Below are 11,243 nucleotides of genomic sequence, written 5' to 3'. Positions count from 1 at the left end.
TCCCATAAATATCCTTGCTAGTCTTCCTCCACGAACAGAATTCCATCTAAAGAATCTTCATTGTCAGGCACTACGAGTTTGGGCTCTTTAGTTTCAAGGTGGGGTTCTACCACCACTTCTGAATTCTCTTTATTGGTTTCTACCACAAGCTCCTCAGGTTTTGTTAAACTCTCAAGCTTGGATTTTTGTTTTTCCAGCATCTCTTGAGGAATTCTTACCAAATTTTGATAAGCTGCTCCAATATCTGAAAAAGGAAATTTTTCCATTTGTTTTCCATGTTTTGGCTTCCTTTAAGTCCCGCTTGGAAAGCTTCCAAGGCTGCATTGATTGGCTCAAAAATTTTGTCTACCAAAATTGATCCACCAGATTTTATTGTGGTTTCCTTTATTTCACTCCTAGTTTCTTTCATTTTTTCTTGAAATAGTTTCTTGGCTTTTTCCTCAATTTCTTCCTTTCTTTGACTTCTTCTTTTCTTGGTATTTTGAGAGGAATTTTTAGTATTCTCTGGTTCATTAGAGGAGTTATTTTTCTTTTTCTTAACATGGGCTCTAGTGATTAGGACAATAGGTTCGCTATTTGAAGAGCTACTAGGTATCACTTGGACTACATTCACCACTGCTTTTCCTTTGTTTAAAGAATTTTTTGGACAGTCTTGAACGAAGTGTCCACCCTTCTTGCAACATTGTGTACAAAAAGCTTCAATTGGCTTCATGTTCTTGCAAGGTTCTGGGCATTCATTTTTCCAATGATCATCTGCACCGTAATTATGACAGTTTTCAGTCCTTGGCTTAATCATGGGTCTTACCATTAGAGATCTAACACCTTGCTTAGCTACAAAGTACATCGGTATAAGATCTGGTGTAGCATAAGTCACCAATTCTTCCATTGAAGGTGGATGTGAATTATACCACTCCCTTTCTACCATTACTATAGATGGGTTAGGCTCAAAATAACGTGTAATAGGCACTAGTGCTTGTTCATCTATGACTCCTTCTGAATGCATGTACTTTACATGCACTACATTATGTCCAAGATATGGAGGTTGTTGACCCAACATTGGTTGGGGTCTTTCCATACCCATCGGTGGTCTTTTTGTTGTGGCCATATTAGACTAATATTTGTAAATGGATTGTCCTTGTGGCCTCATGGGCACATATTGAACATTTCCATCATACTTTGGTCGGTAATAGCACTCATTGATCTCATGGTTAGTCCATTTACCCTCAATAACACACCATTTTTGCGGCCTAATCAATTGTCCTTGTTGAGGTATCCCTTGCACTGGTCCTCTCATAGGTGCTTTTTGCATATTGTTCATAATTTTTTTAGTCCATTTACCCTCAATAGCACACCATTTTTGCGGCCTAATCAGTTGTCCTTGTTGAGGTATCCCTTGCACTGGTCCTCTTATAGGTTCTTTTTGCATATTATTCATAACTATGTTTATCCTTCTGAGCATGTCTCTATGGTTATAAGTGGTGCCACAGCAGCCATTCCCACTTGTGTTGGTTTTGAGGATGTTGTTTTCTCACTTTGAGTATCCTTAGGGACATCTTCTTCGTTGAAAATATCACAATTGTCTCCCAAGTCAATAGCATCTGATACGCACTCTTCTAGAATAATGACACTAGTCTTTCCTCTACTGGTATTTCTAATTCTGGGCATCTTGCAATGTATTGCCTCATTCTAGTTGCACAATCCCTAACAAACTCACCTTGTTTCTGTTTGAAGCTACAAATTTGAGCTACCGTATTATGTTTGATCCCAGTTTTGGAACATGCAGTTAAAAATACATGAGCTAATATATTTAAATCCATGGTTCACCTTGGTGGAATGTTTTGGAACCATGTCAAATTTTTTCCTTATAAAGTCATTCCAAATCCCTCAAATTGAGTGTGGAAATCAAATATGTGTTCTGCTCTTAGCACTTGCTTGAAGCTAACTAAGTGGTCATATGGATACCTAGATCCACTGTATTTCCTGACCCATTTTTGAAAATCAATTGGTCTGACACATCTGTTTAGCTTAGCTCCAACTCTTCTGACAGTTGGTCCTGTCTTGAGTCCTTCAAACCAATCTGTTGGAAATAGTGACTCATGTAGCCCTGGACTAGATTTAATTTCACTCGGTTTTCTTTGTGATGAGGTAGTTTCAGGTTTTTTAACATTGCTCCCAAAAGATCTCTCACGGAGTTCCTCTCTTGGAATAGTTTCTAGTCCCTGTCCCAATATCCATTCTCTTATGGAGTACCCTTGGTATTTGCTGTGTTCTACCTCCCCGGGACTCATCATAACAAAGTTATTGCTATAACAATCCCTAAATAGGTAAGATGGTAGATCGACTAAACCCTTGCCTTTGATTTTGAAGATATAGATGACCTTCATGGGTGTTAACTGCCCTAATTTGGCATGAGAGGTCCATAAAAGATCCTTGACGTTCCTATCCTCCCAACAATAGACTCCAATCCTAGGATTATCAGTACTAAGATGTTTCCAAGGTTTCAAATCAACTTGGTCGTATTCCTTGAATTGTAAAGTTGGTGGGCCTTCTTTTAATGATATATCTGGAATTATTGTGCTCACTTCCACCCCCATTTTTCTATCACATCAGGATTTTCAAATTTTACAAACTAAGTTCCATTTTTATCCATATACATTTTTCCTTGCTTGTTTGTTATGATTTCCTCTTCAAACTCTATGTCATGTTCATCAATGTGAATGGCATAATCCTCATTAGGATCTAGGTAAACCTGAGCTCCATGGACATTAGTCTTATAAAAGGTGAGTATGTGCTTATATCTCACTGTCGTTCTAGTTCCTGACTGAGTCGAATAGGAAGACATTTTAGATGTACGTTGAGTTGGAATAAGTGTCTGAGACTTCTTCAAAGATAGTGTCCAAGTGATCACCTTGATTCACAATGTCTTCGGTGGATACTCTACTAGCAGTCTCTCCAAATATACCTTGATTTACTAGTATACGACCAGATCTAAGATTCATATAGACTTGTTAAGCCCTAGATAGAGTACTTACTGTCGGATTAAACTGTTATCCATTTTTTCACTTAACTTGAATTCAAGCTCCCAATTCTTTGCCTGCAACCTGATTCCTGTGTCAATTTTAATCAAGTTAGCAATTTTCTCTCAAAGACTGTATAATGTTTGCTAACTACTGTGATTGGTCTACGTATATCACTTCAATTTGAGCCAAGTGACTTTTTGTCAAATTGTTGATACAAAATGGTAAAACAACTTAGCTTAAGCTCCCTAGCCAAGTTTCACCTAGTTTGGATAAACTCTACTCAATTTGTCCACAGTTTTGTGTCTGCAGATTGACTCTATAAATCAGGCTACAATTTTCACTTTATAGATCCAAATCTTACCAAATTTGATATGAGTGATCAATACAACATGATAGAACTTGTGGTATGCTTGGTTGGCAAAAAAACTTGGAAAATTGGGCAAAAGTAAATAATCATGATTATTTATTTTTGACAAATTTTAGCATCTTTTTTATCTTCTGAGCATACATCCATGTTAAAAACTTCAAACTAAGCCTCAGAGTCAAGTTTCACCAAATTTGACCAATATTTATCAAGTCAAACTCAACTTCTTGACAATCAGTACAGATTTCAGTTTAATCAAGTTTTTGGTCTGTTTTGTGATCCAAATTCTATGAGCCTTCACAAAAGATGTTTGTAATCATGCAAAGAGTCTCTGGTATCAACCTTGGTTAATTTAGAGTTAAAAGTAAATAATCATGATTATTTACTTTTGGCTTAAAATGAAGACTTTTTGCAATTTTTTCAATGTTCAGTCTTTTTGTGACATGTTTTAAGCCTCTGAGTCAAGTTAAAACTTAATTTGTCCTAAATTCTTAAGAAAATGTAAATAAGACGAGGTTTTGCAAACTCTTGAAAATTTACCTCAAATGCATCCCAAAGCTTACCCACTTGTAAATACAACTTTTATGAGCATAATCTCTAGCTAAATTCAGTGGTCGATAGTCTTTTGGTATTGTTTCATGTTGTAGACCTGAATTATGCAAGTTCACATAAACAAATCACAAAAGATTCCTTTAGAGTGAGCAATGTTTTTAGGTTTCACCTTGGATTCTACTTACCCTACTCCTAAGTTGTGGAAGGTGTCCACAAACACTTGTTTTCTTGTTTATTTTTGTTTTCTGAGATTTGATCTTAAGACTTTTCTTGTCCATCAATCATTCTCAAAATCCTAATCAAATCCTACAATCCTACAATACTAAAAGGTCCTTAGCAATTACAATCTACCTCCAAGCTACCTCTACACAGCAAAAGATGACACTCTTAAGCTATGCAGTTTTAAAGACAAAGGTTTACTCTAGGTGATTCTAGAGGAACTTAAAGGACAACTACACAAGACGATCTTGTTTTTTCCTAGTTTAGGTCTAATCGTCCTCAAAAACAGCGTCAAATGTGGGTGGGTTTCCTGAGAACCACGAATATAATTGTCGATCCTTGGGATGAAGCTAACTTGACTAGTGCATAGAGGCTACAAGAGGATGTCAATCTCTTGAGAAAAAAATAGACAACTTTCATCTAACACAAGCTACACTCAAATGACCAAAGTCATCAAAAGCTAGTCACTAATCGGAAAACAAAACATGATTACATCATCAAACGACATTCGAATGTTACGAAACTTCTAAGACAAGTATATAAGACCTAAAAAGACATGCTTATGGTCTCAAACTTTACTTTTGATGAAGTACAAAAAACGGGATTATTAACAGCATTGGGATTTTGACCCCGAATGCATCTAAATGCTTAGCAATGATGCCCCAATGCCCCACCTATTCTTACTTTGTGATTTTTTAAATTAAATTCCTACTTATGATAAAATTAAGCTACAAATTGGTGACGCCAGAAGCTACAATTTAACATGATATGTTTGCATCAATGCGTAGAGCTCTTTCCTTCGGTTGCAATGCAACAAACGGCACTGTAATGTGACAACTGACAAGGGAGTAGGAAGCATGAGAAGGAGAAAAGTGAGCACCATTTGCTCATGCTGTATATTGCTTATCCATAACTTGAAAATAACTTACAAAAATTGACTTTTATACCTTAGCCAAGGTTTCTTTGGTCAAAAACTAATCATTTGAGAGCTCTAACTAAGGCTAAATTAATACAATCTAGAAGCTTATAGCTCCGGCTCATCGATTACAATATCCACTTGGAAAATAGGAGTTACAATATTCTTGATTTATGAAAAAAATAAGTGTTTCTATAATAAAGCTCCCAAAAAATGTTCCATGGGTTAGCTTGCTGCGAACATGTGACCTCTTCCATAATCCTAATCTATAGTCTTTGGACCCTAGGTCCATAGGGTTCCCTCTAATTGAATTAGAGTTCCTATGTCCATGTTCCCATTTAGGTGTCCTTAAGTGGCCTAAATGCCCTTTGGATCTTCTACATTGGCACCCTACAGCCCTAGGCCCACAAGGTGCACTCTAATATAATGAGATTTCCTATGTAAATGATTTGTAAGTAGGTTCCCTAGAGTAGCATAAATGTCCCTTTAGCTTCTACATTGGCACATTGTAAACTACCACACATTCTCTAATTATGCCCAATCTCTGCACATCACGGTTTGGAGGTTCATAGAGATCAGGACCATTGGGTTATAATCTCGTCTATATTGGTCAATGCCTATATTCATGGGTGCAACATACGTGCACACTCATGTCTACATGACGCTGCATGTAGTGAGAAAAAACCCTTTCATTAGGAAGAGGATGGGGTCTAGGAGGGCCTCTTTATTTTTGATGAGCTTATGGATGTGATTAACATTTTGAAAAATGGATGTATTCCATGTGTGCAAGAATGGTGGGTGTGTAAGAGTGTTCAAAGGATGCACTTTCCTCCCCAAAAAGAAGGTGGACAATTTTATGATTTCCGGCCTTCCATAGCTCCCACATATGATCTCCAATTTGAGAGGACATCATAGATATACAATCTACACATTGAGCTCTTTCCATTGATATGCTACATTATATAATTTTACTTGCTATATTTTAAATCTCATTTTGGGGGCGAAATTTGAATTCAAATAAACTAGCCATTTTGCTTGTTTGAATTCAAAAGTTGTCCTTTGATTACTTTCTTAATGCTAAAGGTTTGAATTCATTAAACTGCCAAATAAAGAGGCCCTCCTAGACCACATTCTCTTCCTAATGTTCCTTCTAGTTTATTTCTAAATTGTGATTGTTAACCCTCGTGGCTCACGGACACCCTATCGCCTACGACGGACACCGTAACCGTATTATTTATTTAAGTAGAGTCAGGCACCGGGCTTGTCGGTCCAATAGGGAAAGGTAGAGTGATCGCTGATGAGAGGCGCACTCTAACACGAACATGCTAGGGTTAGTTGGCTAAGCATGGGCGCCCAAGTGTGAATGGGGTGAGCTCACATAAAAGCCAATTAAACCTAAAATTGAGTCATTCTCTCATTGTGCAATAGAAGCTGCTCTTGCTCCATCTCCACCTTCTCCTTCACCATCTCCTTGTGTGTGTGCGTGAGAGAGAGAGAGAGAGAGAGGGAGAGTGTGTGTGCGATTGAGCATTACGAAGGCACGACGGCGGCGAAGCGGTTGAGCGCGGCACGACTGCAGCTTCTTCTCCATTGCGGCAAGGAATCCACTACGAAGGCGAGCGTAGAGCGATGAGTGACACACCCTTTGCTCTCTTGAGCTTGCTAGTTTAGGCTTGTTGTGTGCTTGGAGCCATTTGTGGCTCGCACACGGTGTATCGGCAAATCCTTTGCTTTGACAGTGCGGCAAGGAGCGCACATTTTTGGCGCCGCTGCCGGGGAAATGCCCTACACTAAGCTCGGTTAAGCACTTTACGCTTTCTTGTGGTGCAATTTCTATCATAGAAAAGGTAGGGAATGAGTGTGTGTAGTTGTGTGGAGAAGGATTTGTGAAGACGGAAGGTGTGTGGTTGTGTGGAGAAGGTTTTTTGTTACATTGTACAGTCTTTTTTGTTTTCTGTTAAAGAAGGAGTTACATTTTTTTTGCAATGTACTGTTAGAATTAAGGTATTAGCTATGGAATGTTAGTTCTGTAAGGTTCAATGTTAGTTCTGTAAGGTTAGTTTTGTAGATCTGTTAGCTACTGTAGTACTGTGTAAATAGTGTTAGAGTGTGTGTGGCAGTATCTCCATTAGCTGTAAGTAGATAAGTTAGGTGTAGGTTAAGTGTGTGTGTGCGTGCACGTAGCGCGGCCGCGGCGACTATTAAAAAAATAAAATTTAAAAATAAATCCTTTTAAAATAAAAAATAAAAAATTCAAAAAATAAAAACGTGAGTGAGGGGGAGGTTAGATTTTCGAAAATAAAAAACGTGAGTTATAAAAACGGACGGGTTGGTTTGTATAAAAGTTAGATCGGGATCATTTCCCCAAGCCCAAGCCCAGGCCCAGGCCTCAGTCCTCAGTCCTCTCATATATACTAGACTCACTCTTATATATATACCCTACCTCCTCAAGAGGGAATGAGAGCATGTGGGACAAGTCCTCCACTCTCCTCCCTTCTCTTCCCACTTGCACCCTTAGACTTGCTATTTGGAGCCTAGTTCCCCAGCTAGGAAAAGACTGTTTCGGGCTTTTCTGGAGCAAAATAGAACCAAACGGTGGGCTGTAAAGCACAGCGCGTCCCTCCTAGCGATACGCTCGTTTCGAGATATCACACGGCCCATTCCACGACATGCTCTAAAAAATCTAGCAAAAAAACAAACAAAAACACGCAAAAAACTAGTCACAAGGCCTCCTAGAGCAGCTTTTTGACACCTTAGGGTATCAAAAGCACATGCACTTATGCTCTGGGCGGGTGCTAGAACACGAGCATATTGAGGGTGCCTCTGTTCATACGGACACCCATTACCCATCCACGATAGGCTCTAGACCCTCAGCGGGGACACAAGGTAGCACCACCCAAGACCCTAAAATAGCCGCTAGTGATTCCTCCTCCGACTCAGAAATCATGGAAGCATACCCTACCCAAAACACTGAGAGAGAAGGCCATGCACCTCCCGAAGCTCCACAGCCTAGTACTAGTATGTTTAGCCATTTCATGGAAACATTAGGTAGAGCTACTTGCTCGGAACCTGATGCAAATGAAGCACACGAAGGGGGTGGGGAAGTGGACTTTCCTTTCACATCGCACGTGGACCCCACACCCCCAAAGAGTGTCCATGTGGATATCCTGCCAACTTCTTACCAAGAAGGCCCTGTTGAGCTACCTCCTTCAGAAGTTCCCTCTAGAGTACCGTTGCTGACAAGTAAAACCACGGGGAGCAACATTGCTTCTACCTCACAAGAAACCGTTAACACGTCGACTCTAGAAGGATTGTTCATTAATGATCATTGGACATACGACCTCCACACTGAGGTGTTGACGGATCTACACTCTGGCCACGCCTACCATGTAGGATGGATAGAGATTGTACGATCCACCTCTAGTGCCACGAGCCTCGAAGATCAACAGCAAATGATCTGTAATGTTATCCATGGCATTATTCAATCAGAAAGGCAAAACCGAGGGGTAAATATACTCTCAACTGGCCCCATGAGATTTCTGGATACGAGCAAGGCTCAACAGCCTACTCTATCACAAATGGAGACTCCTCTAATGAGCCCCATGGACCCATCTTACGTCATTTCACCTGGGGTATCCATGCAATCTGAGCCTCCAAGCGACAACTTTAGCTTCCCTAACTTGGCTCAACCCTCTATTAAGGAAAACACAGTGCGCACTCTAGGGATAAGCTTGACAGAGAATGTACCGATGACATCTACGGTTAGCGCAGTGCCACTACCTAGTGTCGTAGTACCTAATATGGGGCCTCGACCGTATGTGCCTCTAGCCCCTTATGCACACATGGCCCCCACACCTCCAATTGTACCACTTGTTTATGCTCCTCGAGTGCCGCTCCCTAGCCCTTATCCGAGTGGACCTATGCCCGGTTATGTTCCATATCCTACATCATCCACACATATGCCAAGACCGGTACCCGTCCCTCTCCCACATATGATTTCAAGAGTACCTCCACCGGCCCTGCCTCCTCACATAGGTGACTTGGCAGCGTTTGCTCAAACCATAGGTCGATCTATCGCGGAATATGCGTCATGCATCTGATAGAGAGCCTAGAAGTAAGGCAGTACAAATTGCCAAACTCACGCAAAAATTCAATGGGGACGAAGATGCTAGAAAACACATTGAAGTGTTTGAACAAGTATGTGATTCCTTAGGGGAACGCAACGAACTACATAAGTGCAATGCCTTAAGCTTGACATTAAGTGGGAAGGCTGGAGATTGGTATAGAACCCTAAGGGTGGACGATAAAACAATCTACCCTACCCTTCGAAGGTTGTTTCTAAAGGAGTACATACGAGAAGGTGTGCTTTGGGGTGTAGCATCTCAGCTACAGAAGGCCGAACGTAAGGAAGGAGAGTCGGTAAGGGACTTCATTAGTCGTCTAAAGCACTTAAACTCTCGCTGCCCTGTAAATGAGCGCTTCAACAATAACCAATTGCTTGATTGATTCATTCGAGGGTTGAGGAATGAAGGAATCTATAATGGACTAGTGATTAGAGGTATCACAACCTGGGAAGATGTCACTGCCAATGCAATCCAATTAGAGGACAACTTGATGATAGCAGGCATGAGGGTGTCTACTGACACGAGATCCACTAGCTCACAAGCCTTTGAGTATGAACCCATGACTGCAAAGCCCATTGCCAATGAGCCAAAGGTATTTGAGACATTCTTGACAGACCTCACCAAGGCAATCCAAGAGTCTCTTAAGGATAATCGACCCCCTCAAAATAGTCACATGTATCCAAGAAGGGAGCAACAATGGTGTTCCATTTGCTTAGGTCCACATAGCACTAGTGAGTGCCCTACGTTTAGAGTAAAATTTAATGGAACTTGAAACGCATGTGGTAGGTATGGTCACCAAGCTAAGGATTGTTTAATGATCAAACGTATGATGGCAAATAGACCACCTGTAGCCTGGACGGATGCGCCTCGATCTCCTGTATTGATGCCTGCTCCACCTGTTGAGCAACTACCACAACACATGGTCCCTAGATCTCAAAATGTTGTACAAGCTACACCGCTACCACCTCCTGTGCTAGGACCGCAGCCCCCGCATCCAAGAGTCTCCCCTATGAACCAAGTGGGTTGCGAGCCATCTAATGCTTATGCAGATGGCTGTGAGGAGGAAATAGACACTAGTATTGCCTACGGACTTGATACATTGGAAGAGTGTCCTATATACTACATGGAAGATTGTTGGGGGCAAGTCAAGCCGGTTTATCAAGCTGCTGCTCTCGCATCCAGAGGTCAAAATATCAACACCCAAGCTAGGAGGCCACCTCTTCAATGCTACGAGTGTGGTGGACCACATCGGGCAGCGGAGTGCCCTATTAGGCTGCAAAAGAATGCTGCACAGATGCAAATGAATCAAGGGAGTACGTCTGCAATGCCAATACTCACATGTAATCGTTGTGGCATAGATCACTTGATTGCCCAATGCCCCTATAACCCAAATGCGCCTAAAATCACACCCCTAAATTTGGTCGAAATTGCTAGTGTGACATCGCCAATACCACCCGTCGCACCCGCTTATGCAATTACACGGTCCATGCTTCAAGGGCCAGGCCATATCCTCGAAGAGAGAGATACCGCGTCAGTTATCCAAGCAAAGAAAAAGAAGACACGAAGGAAGAGGTCGCAAAATACGGGAAATTCAAAGCCAAGTTCCAAAACAAACATAGGAACAGGAGATGACCCCGTGTATATGAATGCCCTCGAGGATGATTCAGATTCAATCGAGACAATGGAGACTAGAACCAATACCACAAAGGGAAAGACCGACAAAGAAAACCGTAACATGGAACAAAATGAAAACCGAATAAGAGAAAACCATAAAGAGCCTCTAAAAACACCAAGAGTGTTTCCAAATCCAATCCAAGACCGCCAAGATAAACCACAGGGGCAAAAAGGGAAGAATCGTAAAAAGAATATTGGGACGTACCCAAACCCAGTAGACGAGATTGAGCAGGTGAAACATCTAAGAGGTTTAGTGGAGGAGACTCAAGGGAAACTAGAACCAGAACCCATGCATGTCAAAATTCATGACACAATGTTTCCCACGCAAGTTCATCCACCCCACATGAAACATAGACCGTTAGCCATATCTAGTA

This window comes from Adiantum capillus-veneris, chromosome 1, assembly GCF_014529385.1.
Source record: "Adiantum capillus-veneris isolate H3 chromosome 1, ASM1452938v2, whole genome shotgun sequence".
NCBI classification, from domain to species: Eukaryota; Viridiplantae; Streptophyta; class Polypodiopsida; order Polypodiales; family Pteridaceae; genus Adiantum; species Adiantum capillus-veneris.
This window is presented reverse-complemented; position numbering follows the sequence as displayed.